General features: G+C 42.3%; 1 protein-coding gene and 1 long non-coding RNA gene across 9 annotated transcripts in view; one reads left to right on the forward strand and one right to left on the reverse strand.

The window, feature by feature from the left end:
* The window catches only part of LOC137375906 (CCR4-NOT transcription complex subunit 6), an 86,997-nt gene extending 75,578 nt beyond the window's left edge, over window positions 1-11,419 (reverse strand). Inside the window, exon 1 of one of the 5 annotated variants that reach the window (XM_068043573.1) lies at window positions 11,317-11,419. The gene's annotated coding sequence lies outside the window, so the exon portion shown is untranslated. The other 4 variants (XM_068043569.1, XM_068043574.1, XM_068043572.1 and 1 more) reach the window with 4 other exon arrangements.
* Window positions 10,780-21,731, forward strand: part of LOC137375907 (uncharacterized) — a 77,615-nt gene continuing 66,663 nt past the window's right edge. For 2 of the 4 annotated variants that reach the window (XR_010976090.1, XR_010976089.1), the window contains exons 1-2: window positions 10,780-10,977; window positions 19,538-19,719. This is a non-coding gene — a long non-coding RNA (uncharacterized lncRNA). Of the gene's footprint in view, window positions 10,978-11,304; window positions 11,550-19,537; window positions 19,720-21,731 lie in introns of those variants that run through there. The other 2 variants (XR_010976091.1, XR_010976092.1) reach the window with 2 other exon arrangements.

Raw genomic sequence — 21,731 nt, forward strand, 5'->3', positions numbered from 1 at the left:
ATTGGTTAAAACTTGGTTGGTAATAAACTGATAATTTTGCTGTTTATTAAAGAAACCTGGTTGGTGTGCTTTATTCTGGGGAAAAATAATATATGATTTACTTTCGATAAGTGGGAAAATTTAAATATAAGTTGTGACCTGAGGAGAAGTGGGACTGAATTAACAGTGCACTCCTCCCGCCTGAGTCGTAACAAAGCCAACTGCAATCCTGGCTTCTACTATAAACAACTACTAATACAAAGTAACAATAGGATATGGTGAACATCTAACGATAGAAAATAGTTTCTTAATGAACACAAACATATTAATTTGAACATAATTCACATTAAAAAGAACTCCAGCCCTCCATTCCCAGGATATTTGGTTAAAATTTGAGACTAACAAATGGCGTCAACTTTTCACAGCCTGGATGCTGAAAGACCTTTCAAGCCTTTGAATCTCATCTAACAGGAGTTCTTGAGTACTGTACTTCAAACTGGAGAAAATGCAAACATTTTCAAAATTCATACAGATTACTAGAAGTTCGTATCTATATTTTCCCTGTGACACTTCAGCCTTTCAGATACTCAGTGCCTCTTTCAGCAGAAATGTATAACAGTTGAGATTACAGAATTCTCCATGGCCAGCATTTTGATCAAAAAGTTCAATTCTTGGGAGTGGGCAAGCACAAAACAATAAACAAAGCAGAAAATAGATGGTCTGCTCATTATGCAGAAGTTATTTTGTGCTTTAAAAAGGAATTAGTCAACAATTAAACAATGCAATATAAGTAACAAAAACTGCAATTCAATGCTAAAGAAAATCATAGAAGTTAAATGAATCAACTTTTAGTTAAGTAAACTTTCTGATAATTTTGTAGAGATCACAGTTCTACTGTTACACGCTTCATAACCTGACCAGAAATGATGAAAATGACCAGCGCCCCAAAGTAGTCTATTTGAGAATTGGTAGGAAGCTATACTATTAAAGGCAACAGATTTTGGTAATGACCTTCAAACCCTTACTTCCACTATTATTTTGGACTGAGGCAGAATGGTCACCTGTGCTAGCTCCTAAAATGTTAAAGTGGCTCAGACAAGAATATTTCTTCAGCCCCCAACAAACTCAACATGAATGCCTGAAATTAGCAATGGTGGAAACGGAAGCAGCAGAATACATAGCAAAGTTTGCAGGAGTCACTTGAAACAAAGTTTAAAGTCCCAGAGTGTAATCAGGCAAAAATTTACACCAAGTCAAAGAATGCAAAATTAGGACAAGTGATCAATAGCTTAGTCAAAGAGCTAGATTTTAAAGGAGCTTCTTAAAATGGAGGTGCTTAGGGTGCAAATTCCAGAGCTTAGCACCTATGGTGGGAAAAAGAAAATGGGGATGTACAGGAGGCCAGAGTTGGAGGAACGTAGAGTTCTGAGGGTTGAAGGGCTGGAACAGTTTACATATATAGGGAGAGGTGAGGCCACAGAGGAATTTGAACCGGAGAATGGTAATTCTAAAACTGAGGTGTTGGTGGACCAGAAGCCAATGTAGGTCTGCAGGTACCGGGGTGATGCTCATGTTTATACTCGTAAAGACATAGAATACTCACAGTCCAAGGCAATAACAAATCTCAAAACATGAGAAGAAAGTTTAAAAGTGTCACTTTTAAAAATTGTGACAACATCTGAATTCGTGGCACCTTAACTGCCTTGGAGAATACTCTAAACTGAATAATCTGACAGAAGAAACTTGTTAGGGCAATTTACAAGATTAATCAAGTGGCAGATGTATTTATTGAAGTTAACAGATTATTTTAACCCCATATACTTTATTGATAGTCGTATTTAGAACATCTTACACGCCTGACTTTCAAGAGAGCATTGATGTATCAGGCTGTGCAGAAGATTGATAAGGATGATCCAGGACTTGTATATCAGTTATGATGGGCAAAGCCCAATCTCATTAATTAACAGTCTTTATCAACACTAAATGAACCAGCTGAAGAATAGTAGATGAACTTCAATTTGTCTACACTTCATTCACACTCTTGCTCTCCTTTGTTGGGGTGAGGGTGAAAGGGAAGAAAGTAAAAGAAAATATCAATTCTGAGCAAATATGAGTTAAAGGAAGTACAGTTGGAAATTCCAGAGAGTTAAAATCTGTATTGTGTGCTACAACCTGCCATGAGGTAGTGTATAGATCATAAGATAGAAAATGGAAATTCTTCCTGTAATTTCAGTTTTCTCGCACAAGGAAGCTTTCTACTTTTCCATAGTTCACCGAGGGGCTTTTACTGAAGAAAGCTGGTGCAGTCACATTAGGTTAGATAACCTAGAAATACGCAGAATTGCAGTGTTTTAAACGTACACATTTGAACTACTACTAAGAGCCAGCTCAAGCTTCTTAAAAACTGAAAATGCCTGTAGAGGTAGAAGAGATTCAGTTTTAAATTAGCTTAAGAGATAGCGTAATAAGTCCAGTTTGTCAAAATTGAAACTTCTACAGTCCCTTTAATGTAGCAAAACATTACATTGTGCTTCACAGAAAGACGAGAAGTCAAGCTTAGTAATGACCACAAGACATAGAACTTTAGAGCATAGGAGGCAGTCATTTGGTCCACTATTACTGTGCTGTTTCTTTACAAGAGTAATCCAAAATTAATCCCACTAACCCAGTCTCTCCTCATAATCCTGTACCACCTGCTTCAATTATTTAAGTTTTTCTGTGGTGAAGAATTGGATTTCCTTTCTCTTCAACTAAAGTTTTTTAGCCCTGGCAGCATCCTTGTGAATCAGAAGGCATGCTTCCCTATGGTTTTACTGTCCCTTGTTTTAAATAATAGAATGCCTAAATTTGTACTCGAACTGCAGGCTACTAATTTGTTATTTTGTTATTCATGTTCTCTATACACAACTTATAAAACCCAAAATGCTGTTGACCTTCTTATGGCTATATCTGCCAGCAGTCGCACTTCAAGAGTTACATATTTCAACATATAAGCCTCTCCAGTCATTCATAGATCTCAACATCTTTCCATTGAGTACGTATCCGCAATCCTGATTTTTCCTCCCAGGATGCATTACATTAATCCACATTAAAATGCATGTCACTTGTCTGTTAATTCCATTAACCTGCCTACACCTTCCCGAAACCTTTAAAAGTCCTCCCCACTCTTTGCTAAACCCATTTTTGAGACAAATTTTCATTCTATATAGATGATTTGGATAGGGAACACTATGAACAAAAATGGATTCAGCACCAAACCTTTGCATACTTCTCCAATCCAAACACCCAGTTACCCTAATTCTTTTCTGTGAATTTTAAAAGGCATGGATAAGAAACTTTGTAGAAGTGGTGGGGTGCAAGACAAAACTGGAAGCAGAAAACATTACGTGTGAACAGATATTCTTGGCGATGGATTGTAGAGTGGCTGAAATCCACTGATTGTCAAACATGAAACCAAGGTTGCGCTCTGTCTAGTTAAGCCTGAACGAGTAACTAGGGTGGGTAGCGCACAGACCAAACTGGCTTTGAGGTTTGCCAATGCTAAACTGGAGAAAATCCAGTCTCCTCTATGATTTGATGTCGGATAACATTGCACTGATGGAGCAAAAGGTCACAGCAAACAGGCAGAGCTAGGCATCATCAGCATACATAGAAAGCTGATCTATGCTTATTGATGTTACTAAGGTGCAGCATGGAAGTGAGAACGTCCAAGAATGGAACATTGGAACACTCCTGAGGTAGCTATGTTGGTGGGAAAACAGGAAGCATTGAGGATGTGCCGATTATATTGGCACACAGCGGACTTAGTTAAAAGCTATTTTGACTTAACATCTTATTCAATAGCTTACTCAGCACCAAATTTGTTAAATACATAACTGGAATGCTCATGTTCCAAAACCAGTAACACATCTCAGTGTTTAAAAAACAAAATCAATTCTTTGAACTTCACTTTGGAATTAAAAACACCAGAACCCTTGAATGCTTTAACTACTTTATAGCACACTCCGGCCTACCCATTACATGACAGCTAGCTGAAACTACTTCATCTTTAACCATCAACAAAGCCAGTCGAGTTCTTGGAAAACATAACTGAAAACATACTTGGAAGCAGCAAGATTGTATGATTGTACGTGAAGTTTGAGAAGACTGAGAGACGGAACATTTCAAAAGGAGCAATGACTATAGCAATACCATTGATAAAATAAAGCAACATAAAATTATGTGCTGAGAGAGAGGCAAATTAGAATAAGATGTCCTTCTAAACAAGTTATTTACCAGATCCTGGCCAGTATTGCAAATTAGATCTTAGGAGGAGGCTCCTCAGCAATGCTGCCATTATTCAAATCTTGGACTGACTGTCCTTTATGAAGTTAAGAATTTTTGAGGGGAAGTAAGTTTTTGGCACAAAGGGAGAACAAGCTCCTTAGAGGCAGCATTAACAATGGCAACATGAGAGTTCCGTTGGAGTTCAAAAGAGTTCAGTAAGCGAAGGACTATGGATGAAGTCAAAGGCAAGGGATCTTAACTGTTGATTGAATTTTAGAGCATTGAAGAAACTGCATCTTCAAAGTGAAAAACTATTTTCACTGCTTCAAAGGCCATGGAAAGAATCAAGATATACAAGTATGAAAGCTCTGTACAGTAAGGGTGGGTTATCTGAAGGAAGTTGATGAATGTACAGTGCGATCTTCAGAAGAGTACACGGGAGTTGGTTAGAAGTAATCAATATGAAGGAACAGAATGGGAGAAATAACAAGAGCCCTGAGGAACCATGAGTCAATAAAAAAAGTCACAGGTAGAGCCTACCAGAGAAGATAAAGTAATTTGACAGAAAACTAAAAAGACATAAATGCATCTTTAGTGCTATTCCACATAATGGTAACTTGTTTGTGAAAAGACTGCTCCGAAGGGAAAGGGATAAAATTGAGGAACAGGAACTAAAGATATAATTGCTAATACATTTCATTAAAAGTAACTAAATAAGATACACCTTGCAACTTTAACACTCAAGTGACAAAATGTAAAGTCTGAACTGATCATGTCTAACAAATTTGATTGAATTATTCGAGGAGGTGACTCAGTATGTAGATGAGGGCAAAGCAGTTGATGTAGTCTACATGGACTTCAGTAAGGCTTTTGATAAAGTCCCGCATGGGAGATTGGTCAAGAAGGTAAGAGCCCATGGGATCCAGGGCAATTTCGCAAATTGGATCCAAAATTGGCTTCGTGGCAGGAGGCAGAGGGTGATGGTCGAGGGTTGTTTTTGAGAGTGGAAGCCAGTGACCAGTGGTGTACCACAGGGATCAGTTCTGGGACCCTTGTTGTTTGTAGTGTACATTAATGATTTAGATGTGAATATAAGAGGTATGATCAGTAAGTTCACAGATGACATGAAAATTGGTGGTATCGTAAATAGTGAGGATAGCCTTAGATTACAGGACAATATAGATGGGCTGGTAAGATGGACAGAGTAGTGGCAAATGGAATTTAATCCTGAGGAATGTGAGGTGATGCATTTTGGGAGGATTAACAAGGCAAGGGAATATACAATGGATGGTAAGACCCTAGGTAGTACAGAGGGGCCTTGGTGTATTCGTCCATAGATCACTGAAGGCAGCAGCATAGGTAGATAAGGTGGTTAGGAAGGCATATGGGATACTTGCCTTTATTAGCCAAGGCAGAGAATACAACAGCAGGAAGGTTATGATGGAGCTGTATAAAATGCTAGTCAGGCCATAGCTGGAGTACTGTGTACAGTCCTGGTCACCACATTATAGGAAGGATGTGACTGCACTGGAGAGGGTGCAGAGGAAATTCACCAGGATGTTGCCTGGGCTGGAGCATTTCAGCTATGAAGAAAGACTGGATAGGCTAGGGTTGTTTTCCTTAGAACAGAGAAGGTTGAGGGGGGAACCTGATTGAGGTATACAAAATTATGAGGGGCATAGATAGGAAGAAACTTTTTCCCTTAGCGGAGGTGCCAATAACCAGGGGGATAGATTTAAGGTAAGGGGCAGGAAGTTTAGAGGGGATTTGAGGAAAAATCTTTTCACCCAGAGGGTGGTTGGAATCTGGAACACACTGCCTGAAGATCTGAATGCATTTTGGGAAGACTAACAAGGCAAGGGAAAATACAATGGATGGTTGGTCCATAGGAACTACAGAGGGTCAGAGGGACCTTGGTGTACTTGTCCATAGATCACTGAAGGCAGCAGCACAGGTAAATAAGGCGGTTAGGAAGGCATGTGGGATACTTGCCTTTATTAGCCTTTTTATACAAAATTATGAGGGACCTAGATAGGGTAGATAGGAAGAAACCTTTTCCCTTAGCGGAGGTGTCAATAACCAGGGGGCATAGCTTTAAGGTAAGGGGCAGGAGGTTTAGAGGGGATTTGCTGAGGTAGAGGCAGGAACCCTCACAACATTGAAGTATTTAGCTGAACACTTGAAACGTCATGGCATACAAAGCTATGGGCCAAGTGCTGGAAAATGAGATTAGAATAGATAGGCTTGATGGCCGGCGCAGACACGGTGGGCTGAAAGGCCTGTTTCTGTGCTAGATAACTCTGATGTTTCACCACAATTTAGAAGTAGATACTCTAGATATTATTGATAATTAATGTACAAGATAAAACTAACCACAGCTCTCCAAGCTGGTTATAATATAGAGATTGCAGCATTGAGATAGGAACATTGTTTGATAATTTAGTTCCAGTCTTTCCATAAAATACAATGTTCAAAACATTAAACAGCAAATAACTTCAGTCTTAACACATGCAGCCCACTATAAAAGTACCATTTTAGAAGTCTTGCTCTAAAGAACTGATCCACTTCTCAACAACAATTACAAAACAGAATACACAAAATGCTTAAAGTGACCGTACACATCTAAACCATACATGTGCAAGTGACAGCAGAGAGCATAATTCGATACACCAACTTACAACGTAAATAAATTTTAATTACCTAAGCGGCACAGTGGCGCAGTGGTAGGGCAGCACAGTGGCGCAGTGGTTAGCACTGCCGCCTCACAGCTCCAGCGACCCGGGTTCAATTCTGGGTACTGCCTGTGTGGAGTTTGCAAGTTCTCCCTGTGTCTGTGTGGGTTTTCTCCGGGTGCTCTGGTTTTCTCCCACAAGCCAAAAGACTTGCAGGTTGGTAGGTAAATTGGCCATTATAAATTGCCACTAGTATAGGTAGGTGGTAGGGAAATGTAGGGACAGGTGGGGATGTGGTAAGAATATGGGATTAGTGTAGGATTAGTATAAATGGGTGGTTGATGGTCGGCACAGACTCGGTGGGCCAAAGGGCCTGTTTCAGTGCTGTATCTCTAAACTAAACTAAAAAACTAAACAAAGTAAAACCAGAAGTCGGGGGTGGGTGAGGGGGGCGCGTTTGGCTGGAGGCGACGGGAAGGCGGGTTAGCCGGGGGGTGGGTTTTGAAGGTGAGGGAAGAGCGTGAGGTAGAGGGAGGGTGAATAAATTTTATTCCATTTCCACTGCAGACGGATTGAAAAGATTTACTATTAACAGTTTGCAACTGATAATTGCATACAAAGAATAAGGAGACACTCACTCTTTTCCTCAATAAACATCCAGTTACCTTCATTAGCTATAGTAGCATCCACTGGCAATTACATGAAGATTTTCAAGCAGTTAAAAAAAGTTTCTTGTACAGAAACTTACATCACACTTAAGGAAATATGCCTGTTTAAAATATGCTCCATTTTTAAAACCATAACAGAGATGCTAAGGTTATAACCTTAGCTAAGGCCCTCGCTAAGGCGAGGGCGGCACAGTGGCGCAGTGGTTAGCACCGCAGCCTCGCAGCTCCAAGGACCCGGGTTCGATTCCGGGTACTGCCTGTGTGGAGTTTGCAAGTTCTCCCTGTGTCTGCGTGGGTTTTCTCCGGGAGCTCCGGTTTCCTCCCACAAGCCAAAAGACTTGCAGGTTGATAGGTAAATTGGCCATTATAAATTGTCACTAGTATAGGTAGGTGGTAGGGAAATATAGGAACAGGTGGGGGTGTTTGGTAGTAATATGGGACTAGTGTAGGATTAGTATAAATGGGTGGTTGATGTTCGGCACAGACTCGGTGGGCCGAAGGGCCTGTTTCAGTGCTGTATCTCTAATCTAAAAAATAACGGCCATTGTAAGAAGCCAAAGGAGCTAAAAATTAATAACTGCTTAACATACATGACCCTAATTTGCTTCATCCATCTTCAAGTTTTGTCATGAAATACACCCTCCAAACATGAAACTGAGTGTGGAACAAATAATATTTGTGCATTTTTAGCTTCTACCAGGTCCAGCCTTTTAACGAAGAGTTGATTATTGCAGAGACAATCCGAGATTGGTTTAATTCATGTGGGAGTTCCAAAGACAGCATCAAGTTCTTGCTTGGGAGTAGTACATGATTGAGGGAGTCTTACATGGCTTGTTGTGCCAGGAAGTGTTACTTAATTCCAGTAGTTATAAAGATGGTGAACTGCAAAAGGATATAGACAAATTGGTAGAATGGGTGGACAGATGGCAGATCAAGTTCAATGCAGAGAAATGTGAACTGATTCATTTTGGTAGGAAGAACATGGACAGACAATATAAAATAAAGGGCACAATTCTAAAGGGGGTGCAGAAGCAGAGGGACCTCGGTGTATATGTGCATAAGTCATTGAAGATGGCAGGACAGGTTGAGAGCGCGGTTAATAACGCATACAGCATCCTGGGCTTTATTAATAGGGGCAGAGTACAAGAGCAAGGAAGCTATGTTGAACTTGTATAAGACACTAGTTTGGCCTAAGCTAGAGTATTGAGTCCAGGTCTGGGCACTGCACTTTAGGAAAGATGTGAGGGCATTGGAGAGAGTACAGAAGAGATTCACAAGTGTGGTTCTGAAGATAGATTGGAGAAGTTAGGACTGTTTTCCTTGGAGAAGGCTGAGAGGTGATTTGATAGAGGTATTCAGAATCATGAGGGGTCTGGAGAGAATAGATAGAGAGAAACTGTTCCTGCCTGTGAAAGGATCAAGAACGATGGGGCTCAGATTTAAAGTAATGGGTAAGAAAAGTAAAAGAAGCAAGTGCAAAAACTTTTTCATGCAGCGAATAGTTAAGGTCTGGAATGCACTGCCTGAAAGTAGGGTGGAGGCAGGTTCAGGTGAAGCATTCAAAAGGGAATTAGACTATTATATGAAAAGGAAGAATGTGCAGGTTTACAGGGAGAGGACAGGGGAATGGCACTAAGTGAACTGCGCTTTCGGAGAGCCGGTGCGAACACTATGGGCCAAATGGCCTCTTTCTGCGCTGTAACAATTCTGTGATTCTGTAAACTTTATGGGCCACATGGCCTTTTTCATCTCAACCTAGCTTATTAACAGAGACAATAGAAACAAAGTCTCAAAGTTTAGTTTGTCAGCAATATACTCTATGGAAAAGACCATAGCTGAGATATCATGTTGAGTTTTGAAAATTCTCTTTGAGGAATGATATCTGGGTTATGGGCACGATGTAGAGGAGATTCAAGATACCAAGCAAAACATGTGGAAAATTAGCTTTTTGTATGGGCAGCCTTTATCAAAGTATTTAGTCAAAGCAAATTTCGTATCTGTGAAGGGAATAAATATCTGATCTGAACGTTTCAAGCATTGTTTTTGTTTCGTATTTTCAGCTGTAGTTTTGTGCTCATAAGGTTGAACAGCAGAGCTGACCGAGGTATTCAAATTTGTACAAAATCTTGTTAAATTATGAAATAACCAAAATAATGATATCCTTTTAAAAAAACCTTTGAAGTGTCCTACAAGAAACATTGATAGAAACAGAATCTCTAATCATTAACCTCTATGAAGGTAGTAGATATTTGAGAAAAATGTCCAAGGATATAGGAAAAGAACAAAAAATTGAGACTAAATGAGAGCCAGCACAAGTGCCAGGTACTGCACAACCTTCTGTATTGCAAAATCCTATGATTCTATCTACAACTTGGAAGTTGAGTTTTATGAACATATGTAGAAAATTATTTCACCGAAATGCTCAGTCAATAAAGCAGGTTCAGAGAATAAATGTACAAAACGAAAAGAGAAGTCCCTGTCCACTTCAGTACGGAAACTACTTCCTGTATACTACAACTCTTAATGTTGAAATTGTGTTATTTTCACCTACTATTCACATCCCACAGGGTGGCTTAAAGGACATTCAATTGTAGCAATCGCATGTAGTAAATAAACACTGGTCGTTGGGACTTCTTGCATTCGCCGTCAGTGTATTTTGAATTGCAATTAAAATATAACATTACAGTACAAGTTTTTTTGTCCACGTTATCTACTTTAATAGGTCATTTCATTCGAAGTTCGCGTCTATGAACTAAACACGTAGTTTTAAGAACTTAACTGGTTGTTCATTTCATGAGAAAATGGATATAAATCATAAAAATGTGGTGGAGTTGAAATACTTGAGAATTACAAATACAAAACTATTACTCTTCCCCTAAATGCATCAGTTCAATCCCCTCTTTTCCCAGATGCTGTATCTACATTCACTTACCAACTAAATTGGTGAAATACTATACCATACAAAAGAGTAGATACAGTAATTTGCAGACCGATTAAGTGCCCCCAAATCACGTATCACTAGTATTTACCATTATCAAACCGGGGCGCAAAGAACTACGTTCTAAATCAACCTACCTTCATCGCGGATGTTCCGCCCCTAAACTGCAGCCATTGGCTGACAAAAACCCGCCGTATGCCACATTGGTGAACAGTTTGCCTTTGAGTGGCGCGCTCAGTTGTCAATCAAACCAGACTCGCACACTTCCGCCACAAAGCTAGGTCGCTCTGTCGTTCAAATAAAAGCTCCCCCTACTACTAACAACGTGTAGGCCTCGCGTTGACTACATAAAAGAAGTGACTTACTTTTCCGTTCAACCGAGACTCTAATGACTTTTATAGAAACAGAACTCAAATAGAACGAATGAAGCCGAAGAGGTTGAAAAAATAGCTAGGTAATTTTTAAAAAAAACTTAAGTTGGAAGTTCTAAATTCAAATGGTAAAAACCTCGCTCGGTTTCGAAGCTCGTATGTTTACACGTTACACTAATTACCTTTTGACTTAAGCAAAGCAGGAAATTAATGAAACCTTAAACCATGAGGTTTGAAGTGAGAAAACATTTTTTTGTACCTGCGAACACATAACAAAAGTTCTAGACCTTTCTTCCCTTCGCCTATAAACCCAGAGAGCCCGTTCTAAAAGCAAACAATCATCATGGCGCCCGCTTTCCATTATTTCCCGGAGAGTTTTCCCCTCCTTGGGACACGCTGATTGGCTGCAGCGCGGACCGTACCATTCGGCCTCACGTGAAGAAAAACAAACGGAGCCGGAGCGAGCGGCTCGCGCTGGGTCTGCGGTGCGGCTGTTGACGGCGCGCGAGGCTGCTCACGGGCAACTGTCCGCAGCGGCCGTTCAGTAAATCCGCGGCAAGGAGGCACTAGCCATGGCCGAAGCCCTGCCTCCTTCACAGTACATCAGTAATCATCTCGTGCTCAAAAAAATAATGTCGATTTTTTAAAAAATTAGGTGATGTTTACGTCCGTCGGAACAGATATTTAGAAAGGCTATGCAAACTGCAAAAGTGTTTTAAATATTACAAAACGCCTAGGTTACACAACTGGGTTAGATACTGTTGAATTTATGTTTCTATTGAAAACGGCGTCTTGAGAAAAGTAATTGCTCACATGGTTGATTTAGTGATACGAGTGCAGGCTGTCGTAACTTTGTTTCTTAAGTTTCGTCAGAAGTATAAAGTAAAAAATTATTGGGAGCGGCATTGCTCGGCATCCAATTACTAGTCTGATATATACATCAGTAACGTACTGTTGAATAGGAGTTTACAAAAGATGAGGATCAAAATGTAATGTTTTCTTTCTCAAAACACCTAATTGTAGCTAATTTTAAAAAATGTTTATACAGTCTATCTGATCTTTTTTTAACTTGAGAAGTTAATTTGACTTCCCATAACTAGCCAGAATCTGGTCGCATTTGCAGGCATAACTCTGGATTCCCACTGCCTAACCGAACATGTACCATGCGGACCAGAAATGTCATCCACTGTTTTGTCGGTTCCCTTAAATAGGCTTCCCATTCCTCTGACACCCGAACTTTGGCCAAGCATCCCACTCTCTATTCTCTTTCCACCTTTCATTTCCTCCCTGCTTTCTTTGCTTCCAAAAGGTCCCAACTAAAAAAGCTGCTGTAGTTTTTCTTTTACATGCTGCCCACTCATCTAAGATCCTTTCTCTACCATCATGCACATTTGTCCCCTTAGACTGCTGCCTCTTTGTTCCTCAAGTTCAGTATCCTCTAACTGAGGCACTTGCTGTGATCTGTATACAGAACCATCTGATCTGTGTCATTTCTCCTTTTAGTGCCACCCCTCACCCATCTCACTTCCCAAAGTCAAACTTTGGAATGTAACCCCCAAATTCATCCCCCCCCCCTAAAAAGGGTGGCACAGCGGTGCATTGGTTAGCATCGCAGCCTCACAGCTCCAGCGACCAGGGTTCGGTTCTGGGTACTGCCTGTGTGGAGTTTGCAAGTTCTCCCTGTGACCGTGTGGGTTTCTGCCGGGTGCTCAGGTTTCCTCCTTCAGCCAAAGGCTTGCAGGTTGATAGGTAAGTTGGCCATTGTAAATTGCCCTTAGTGTAGGTAGGTGGTAGGAGAATGGTGGGGATGTGGTAGGGAATATGGGATTAATGTAGGATTAGTATAAATGGGTGGTTGTTGATTGGCACAGACTCGGTGGGCCGAAGGGCTTGTTTCAGTGCTGTATCTCTATGACTCTAAAACAGAAAATGCTGGAAATACTCAGCAGGTCAGTTGTCATCTGTGGAGAGAGAAACAGAGTAAATGTATCTGGTCAATTACCTTTCTGAATTCTCACCCCTCTAATCTTCCTTGAGCATACCATATTCAATAATTCTCTGGCCATTCTCCACTTCACCCAGCAAAATGTTTTGCTTGTTTGCAAATGAGGCTCTTCCTGTCCACAACCTTCTGCTGCAGGATTATTTCAACATTTCTGAGTGACACCTGGTTCAACTCATGCCATTTAAGCCCTCTCAGCAAGGTCACTCCATCTGACTTTACATCACAGCCATGCTCCATGCTTAGACCATTGAGGTGGTGGTACAGTGCTCGAATTGAGATACTATTTCAGCCTCTACCATCCCCATTCCTTCAAGTCCTCAGTTCAAATAAGCCTCTCTACTACTGCTCTCAACTCCCCTTTAATAACCTCCTCACTTATCTCTCCCTTAATTCCCCCACCATCTTCCTCATTAAAATTGTCCTCCTGCCCAACCTCTGCTTTGGTTGTAGGATGACTTAGCTCTGTCTATAGATAGCATGCTATTTTCAATGTTTAACGTACATGCAATCCTCTGTTGTAGTTTTACCAGGTTTGAACATAATTTTCAGGCACAACTGGTGCATGCCCTTCTATACACATTTGGCTTGGTGGTGATGGAAAAGTAAGGAATATTCTAGGCTAGGAGGTTACAAACTCATACTATTGCTGTAAATTCCATCCTATCCCTGCCCAATGATTCAAGTTGAACCAAACAGTTTGCAACTTCATTGTCTATTTCCCCGCCCCCCAGAGCTGAGCTTCTGACCCATATCCTCTCCATCACACAAATTACCTCAGTAACTTCAGTTCTGATGAAGGGTCACTGACCTGGAACATTAATTCTGCTTCTCTCTCCACAGACGCTGCCAGATCTGTGGAGTATTTCCAGCATTTCTTGTTTTTATTTCAGATTTTCAGCATTGCCATATTTTGCTTTTATTTTACCTCAGTAATATTGCCTGGCTCACTTTCTTATCCATTGCTGTCACCTTCAGAATCAACTATTTGAGTGCTTTTCTGGCTATCCTCCCATCCTTTATGTTCTGTAAATTTCTGCACATCAAAAGCTCTGCTGCAAGGATCACACTGAGTTCCATTCATCCATCACTCCATGCTCACTACCAGGGTTAAGCAATGCTGCAATTTTAAAATTCTCATTTTCAGATCCCTCCAAGGCCTTGCAGGCTCTCTATCTTTGTCATCTCCTCCAATCCTATAACTCTCGAGTTCTCTGCACTCCTCCAGTTCTGGCCTGTTGAGCATCCCTGATTTTAATTGTTTCATGGTTGGTAGCTATGCCTTCAACCTCTTAGACCCTAAGATTTGGAATTCCCTCCCTAAACCTCTCTGCCTGTCTTCATCTTTTTCCTCTTCTAAGATGCTCCTTAAAACCTACCTCTTAGACCAAGTTTTGGGGTCATCGGCTGTAATATCTCCTGATGTGGCTTGGTGTCAAATTTTGTTTTGTAACAGTCTGAAATGCCTTGGGACATTTTACTATGTTAAAGGTGCGACATAAATACAAGTTGTTGTTGTGTTTAAACCCCTTCATTTTCTTACCACCCCCCCCAATCTCTGTAACCTCCTTCAACCCGATGTGTCCCAAAATTCTCCATTCCTATGACTCAAGCCTAGTGAATCTCCCCCTTCCCTTTGCCTCACAATGGGTGGCCCTTCAGTCATCTGGGCTCCATGGTCGGGAATTCCCTCCTTATACCTCTCCTTCAGGGCTTTCTGTAAAACCCACCTTTTGGACAAAGTTTTTGGCTGCCTCCTAATATCTTCCTCTTGGCACATCAACCAATTTCATCTGATTACACCTCTGAAAAGCACCTTGGGGCATTTTACTATGTTAAAGCTAGCATAAATGTAAGTTGTTGTCGTTATACCACTCTCTTGAATGCACTGACGACAATCGGTCTTTACTACCTTGCTTGGCACTTCATTCCATTCATTCAGGATGCTTTGATTAAAGCAGTTAAATCTAAGTTCTTCTCTCACTCCCTCTTCCAAGGTTAAGATTAAAGCTGTTTTGCAGAATCTGTGACTATGTCAAACGTTATTGATGTTTATCCTGTCTATACCTTTAAATAAAAGAAATAACTTTCATTTGTATAGTGCTTTTCACAACCTCAAGATACCCCAAAGTATTTAGGGTCATAGGAACAGAAGTAGGCCATTAGCCCTTCGAACTTGTTCTGCCATTCAATGAGATCGTGGCTGATCTGGAATTTAACTCTATATATCTGCCTTGGCCCATCTCCCTTAACACCGTATTTTAACAAAAGTCTATCAATCTCAGATTTAAAATAATAATTGAGGAAGAGAGTTCCAAACTTCTACCGCCATTTTTATGTAGAAGTGTTTCCTAATTTTATTCCTGATGGTCTGTCTCTAATTTTTAGGCTATTCCCCCCAGTCCTGGACCCCGCAGTCCTAGACTCCCAAATCATTAAAATAGTTTATTTCTATCTATCCCATCTGCTCCCCTTACTATCTTAAAAACTTTGAACAAATCACCCTTAACCTTCTAAATTCCAAGGGATACAACGCTTGTTTGTGTAATCTCTTCATGTTTTAAAACCCTTGGCAATCAGTGTCATGCTGATAAATCTACACTGCATTCCCTCCATGGCTAACATATCCTTCCGAATGTGTGGTCTAAGCTCACAGTACTCCAGGTGTGGTCTAACCAGGAATTTCTTTGTGTAGCTGAAGCACAACTTCTACCTCCTTGTATTCTATTCCTCTAGAAATAAAAACCAGTGTTCTTTTTGCCTTTTGATTATTTTCTGTACCTGTTCATGACATTTTAATAATCTATGTACCGAGAACCCCAAATTGCTTTGGACTGCCACTGTTTCTAGCTTTTCACCGTTTAGAAAGTACTCTTTTCTACCCTTTTTAGGCCCGAATTGGATGACCTCGGATTTGCCTAGATTGAAATCCATTTGCCACAGTTTTTGCCCATTCACTTAATCTGTCAATACCTCTTTGTAGTGTAATGCTTCTACAGCACTGTTTACACTGCTGTCTCTCTTTCTGTCATTGGATATGTGGATTTATATCTCATCATCTAAGTTGTTAATAAACATAGTGAATAGTTGAGGCCCCAACACAGATCCTTGCAGAAAATTATTAATCGCAGCCTGCTTGCTCTCTGTCTCCTGCCACTTAACCAATTTCCTAACCAAGTAAATAATTTGCCTTCAATTCCATGAGCTTCAACTTTAGCTAACCGTTTCTTTATGAGGGACTATATGCATTGTCTCTAAGTCCATATAGACATACACCTATCCACTACTTTAGTCACCTCTTCAGAAAATTCAACCTGGTTCGCCAAGCATGACCTACCCTTTTCAAGTCTATGCTGACTGTCTCTGATCAGCTGAAAATTTTCAAGGTTTTAAGTCACTCTATCCTTAATGTTACGGCCACGTGGTGTGACGTGGGGGATTCACACTGTTGAATTCCCCACCTGACCGCAGCAAGTGTATTTGTATTAAGAGTTTAACCACTTGGTGTTTTATTTTTCAAATAAGCAGATAATGACAGCTTTTCTTGTAGGTTTTAAAAAACAGAAAGTCAATTGTTTATATGCCTTATCCCGAAATTGTTGCAATTCTTCTTAGGCAGTCCCTCGGGAACAAGATGACTTTCTTCCATGCCAGGGTTGTGGACTGAATAGTCCAATTCTGGATCCGCACACTCTGCCGCAGGTGAGGCGAGTGAATGGGATCCTCGAATTTCCAAATGCTGCTTCTGCTGCTTGCAGTTGACCGCTGCCTGGGCATGTCAACGTTGCTCGAACTGGCTGGTACCATCGCGGATGTTTCTTCTCCATTTTGGGCGGTCTCGGGCAAGAGATTTCAATGAATCAGTGGAGATGGCACATTTTTTCAGGGATGCTTTAAGGACAATGTTGCGTTTCCTCTGCCCTCCTGGTAGCATCTTGCCGTGACGGAGCTCGGAGTAAAAAGCTTGTTTTGGGAGTCTTGTGTCAGGCATGCAGATGATGTGGCCCGCTCAACGTAACTGACTAGCCATGACCAGTGTTCGATACTGGGGATTTTGGCCTGAGAGAGGACACTGATATTGGAGCGCCTGTCTTGCCACTGAATTTGCAGGATCTTGCAGAGGCACCGCTGGTGGTATCTCTTTGAGATGTCTGCTGTACAGTGTCCATGTTTCCAACGCATACAGGAGGGCAGGTAACACTGCAGCCCTGTAGACCATGAGCTTGGTGCCAGGTTTGAGGTTTTGGTCGTCAAACACTCTTTTCTTCAGACAACTGAAGGCTAGGCTGGCATACTGGAGGCGATGCTGAGTTTCATCATCGATATCTGCCCATGTTTAGAGGAAGCTCCCAAGATATGAGAAGTGATCCACATTGTTCAGTGGTTTGCCATGGATCTTGATAGTTGGGGGACAGTGTTGCACTGTGGGAGCAGGCTGGTAGAGGATCATTGTTCTCTGGATGTTTCGCTTAAGGCCCGTTCTTTCATATACCTCCGTGAATGCATCGATGAGGGTTTGAAGCTCAGCCTCTGAGTGTGTGCATACACATGTGTCATCAGCATACTGCAGTTCAATGACAGAGGTTGGAGTGGCCTTTGACCTGGACTGGCGGTAACATAGGTTAAATAGTTTCCTACTTGTCCTGTAAAGTAGATCTACTCCTGCAGGGAGCTTCAAGGAGATGAGGTGGAGTGTTGTGGCGAGGAAGATGGAAAAGAGCATTGGTGCGATGACATAGCCTTGCTTGACTCCAATTTGCACTGATTGGGTCAGTGGCAGATCCATTGGCAAGGGATTACAGCTGACATGTCGTCGTGCAGCAGGCAGAGGATGGTGACAAATTTCTCCGGGCAGCCAAATTTGAGGAGGATGTTCCATAATCCCTCCCGGTTGCCAGGTTTGAGGTCTTTGTCGTCAAACACTCTTTTCCTCAGAGACCGAAGGCTGCGCTGGCATACTGGAGGCGATGCTGAGTTTCATCGTCGACATTGTGGAATTCACTACCCCAGATTGAGGTGGCTGCTGGGCATTGAGTAAATTTAAGGAGGAGATAGACAGATTTTTAATTAGTAAAGGGTTGAAGGGTTATGGAGAACGGGCAGGAAAGTGGAGTTGAAGCCGAGATGAGATCAGCCATGATCATATTGAATGGTGGAGCAGGCTCGAGGGGCTGAATTGCCTATTCCTGCTCTGCGTTCTTGAGGCTCCCAAGATATGAGAAGAGTCGAAGGCCTTTGTGAGGTCAAAGAAGGCCATGTATAAAGGTTGCTGCTGCTCCCTACATTTTTCTTGAAGTTGTCTTGCTGTGTAGATCATGTCGACTGTGCCTCTGGATGGACAGAATCCACATTGTGATTCTGGTAGGAGCTTGTCCGCCACGGGGAGGAGGCAATTAAGAGTCATTCACTCATGCATTCACTCGCACACACACACAAGAAGAAACAGAAAAGGGAAAGTTAAGTGGGTTTTTGTGGTGGAGAAGGGTTACAATAAACCTGTTGAATTCTCTTGAGACTCAAGTTCCAGATAGTTGCAGGCCTGAGATGATTGTAGATTTCTCTCTTGATTGAAGGTTCTGTTGAAGATGGTGGGTCACTCACTTTCGGCTCTCTCTTTGCTGTATTATGTCGATGTCATTTTTTGTTCAGGGTAGGTGCTTTCTGGCTTTCTGGAATGCCAGCTGTTACAAGTAGCTTCACCTTCTGGTTCAGTCTCTCTTTCTGTCTCTGGCTGTCTTTGTTTTAAGGTAAAGCTGTGTCACCTCTCACCTCCTGTTAGGAGACACTCTGGTTTCTTACCCATGGCGATCGCACAGTGGCCCAGGACGTGGCTACTTCATACTTCCTTTGTTTTAGAAGACATTCAGTTCTGGAATGTTTTTAGGATAGTGTAAGATGGATTTCATTAATACTTTGAGCAGGTATTGTGTGTAAGAAGAGACATTCCAGAGTCAGCTAAGACAAGAGAATCCACAAACAGACGTGGTCAGACCAGCTAGTCACATGGCTAACTGCTTGGCAACTTTTTTTTCTGAGTTGTACAGAGTTTGAACTCAGACTGCTTGCTCCTTGAGTGAGAAGGCCTCTCCTGTCTGCTCCCATCTCTTTCTCACAAGCCTCTGGACCCACTGAGGATACATGAACTGCAAGAGAGAAAAGTGTTCTACATCGAACAAGATTTAAGAAGAATACTAGGCCCCAACAAAAAGCAAGACCTACCTACAATCAAGGTCTTCACAGCGAGTTCGAAGAACAGTGACCTAAACCAACTTCAGATATTGCCGCAAACTTTTCCACTTTATTCCTTCTGCTCTTTTCTGTCTCCATCTGCATGTGTCTATCACGTATGCATGCTAGCGTGGGTGTGTCGTGTATCCATAGGCGTTAACCAAATTAGAGTTGTTTAATAAAGTTCAACCTTTTTTATTTAAACCTAGGAAAACCTGTTTGGCTAGTTTCTTTGCCTTAAAATTGGAAGTTAGTGAACAAGGATTCACTAAAGGGGAGTTAAACAAACAGTGTGTTTAAAATTAAACCCTGTTAAAGTAAGACCAGATGAAGGCTGAGAGGGAACCCTAGACCCCTTTCTCATCTGGCCAAAACACAAAGTATAATATGGCCCGCCTCCTTGTTGGTTTTAGGACTTGTTGCTTTTTTTTGCGAGGAGCAGCTTTGACAGAACGAGGTGCGGAGCGGACTTACAGCTGAGCGGTCAATTTCACTTTGACAGAACGAGGTGCGGAGCGGACTTACAGCTGAGCGGTCAATTTCACTTTGACAGAACGAGGTGCGGAGCGGACTTACAGCTGAGCGGTCAATTTCAGTAAGTTACAAGTTAATCCCCTTTTGTTTCGGAGGACCAGGGGACTGCTGGGTAAGGGAAAACTATTTATTTGGGCAGTTTTAAAATCTTTTTCTTTTTGCGAGGAGCAGCTTTGACAGAACGAGGTGTGGAGCGGACTTACAGCTGAGCGGTCAATTTCAGTAAGTTACAAGTTAATCCCCTTTTGTTTCGGAGGACCAGGGGACTGCTGGGTAAGGGAAAACTATTTATTTGGGCAGTTTTAAAATCTTTTTCTTTTTGCGAGGAGCAGCTTTGACAGAACGAGGTGCGGAGCGGACTTACAGCTGAGCGGTCAATTTCAGTAAGTTACAAGTTAATCCCCTTTTGTTTCGGAGGACCAGGGGACTGCTGGGTAAGGGAAAACTATTTATTTGGGCAGTGGCAGTACCCGAGACACTACACGTGTAGTGTCTCACACCCACCCTCCTCCTCTAACCAAAAAAAAAAGGACTCTGGTGTGTTGATAAGGTAAGCTTTTTATTTAAAAAGTTCAGTCCGTCGGATTGCTAAGCGAACAAGTTTTGACTTTTTTTTTCGTTTGGTTTTTCAGTAGATTTGTTGGGAGTCTAGAATAGTGGGAATGGAGGTAAAGGCAGTTGTATGTTCCTCCTGCAGAACGTGGGAGGTAGGGGTCGCCAAGAGTGTCCCTGCTGACTGCATCTGCGGGAAGTGCACCCAACTCCAGCTCCTCGCAGACCGCGTTAGGGAACTGGAGCTGGAGCTGGATGAACTTCGGATCATTCGGGAGGCGGAGGGGATTATTGACAGGAGTTATAGGGAGGCAGTCACACCTCAGGTAAAAGAAGTAGGTAGATGGGTTACCGTCAGGGGAAGGAAAGGGAACCAGCAGGCAGTGCAGGCATCTCCTGTGGCCGTTTCCCTCAACAACAGGTATACCGTTTTGGATACTGTTGGGGGGGACGACTTACCAGGGGTAAGCAATGGGGTGCAGGTCTCTGGCACAGAGTCTGTCCCTGTTGCTCAGAAGGGAAAGGGGAAGAGGAGCAGAGCATTAGTCATTGGGGACTCCATAGTTAGGGGAACAGATAGGAGGTTCTGTGGGAACGAGAGAGACTCACGGTTGGTGTCAGGGTACGTGATGTCTCTGATCGTGTTTTTGGGATCCTTAAGGGGGACGGGGAGCACCCCCAAGTCGTGGTCCACATAGGCACCAACGACATAGGTAGGAAGAGAGATGGGGATTTAAGGCAGAAATTCAGGGAGCTAGGGTGGAAGCTTAGAGCGAGAACAACCAGAGTTGTTATCTCTGGGTTGTTGCCCGTGCCACGTGCTAGCGAAGAGAGGAATAGGGAGAGAGAGGAGTTGAACACGTGGCTGCAGGGATGGTGTAGGAGGGAGGGTTTTGGTTTCCTGGATAATTGGGGCTCTTTCTGGGGTAGGTGGGACCTCTACAAACAGGATGGTCTTCACCTGAACCAGAGGGGTACCAATATCCTGGGGGGGGAGATTTGTTAGTGCTCTTCGGGGGGGTTTAAACTAAATCAGCAGGGGAATGGGAACCTAAATTGTAGTTCCAGTGTACAGGCTGTTGAGAGTAGTGAGGTAGGGGATAAGGTTACAGGGACGCAAGAGGGCACTGGCAAGCAAGAACTTGGTTTAAAGTGTGTCTACTTCAACGCCAGGAGCATCCGGAATAAGGTGGGTGAGCTTGCAGCATGGGTTGGTACCTGGGATCCTGATGTTGTGGCCATTTCGGAGACATGGGTAGAGCAGGGGCAGGAATGGATGTTGCAGGTTCCGGGATTTAGATGTTTCAGTAAGAACAGAGAAGAGGGTAAAAGAGGGGGGGGGGGGTGTGGCATTGTTAATCAAGGAAAGTATTACAGCGGCAGAAAGGACGTTTGAGGACTCGTCTACTGAGGTAGTATGGGCCGAGGTTAGAAACAGGAGAGGAGAGGTCACCCTGTTGGGAGTTTTCTATAGACCTCCGAATAGTTCCAGAGATGTAGAGGAAAGGATAGCGAAGATGA

Source organism: Heterodontus francisci, chromosome 12, assembly GCF_036365525.1.
Source record: "Heterodontus francisci isolate sHetFra1 chromosome 12, sHetFra1.hap1, whole genome shotgun sequence".
In the NCBI taxonomy this organism is placed as follows: domain Eukaryota; kingdom Metazoa; phylum Chordata; class Chondrichthyes; order Heterodontiformes; family Heterodontidae; genus Heterodontus; species Heterodontus francisci.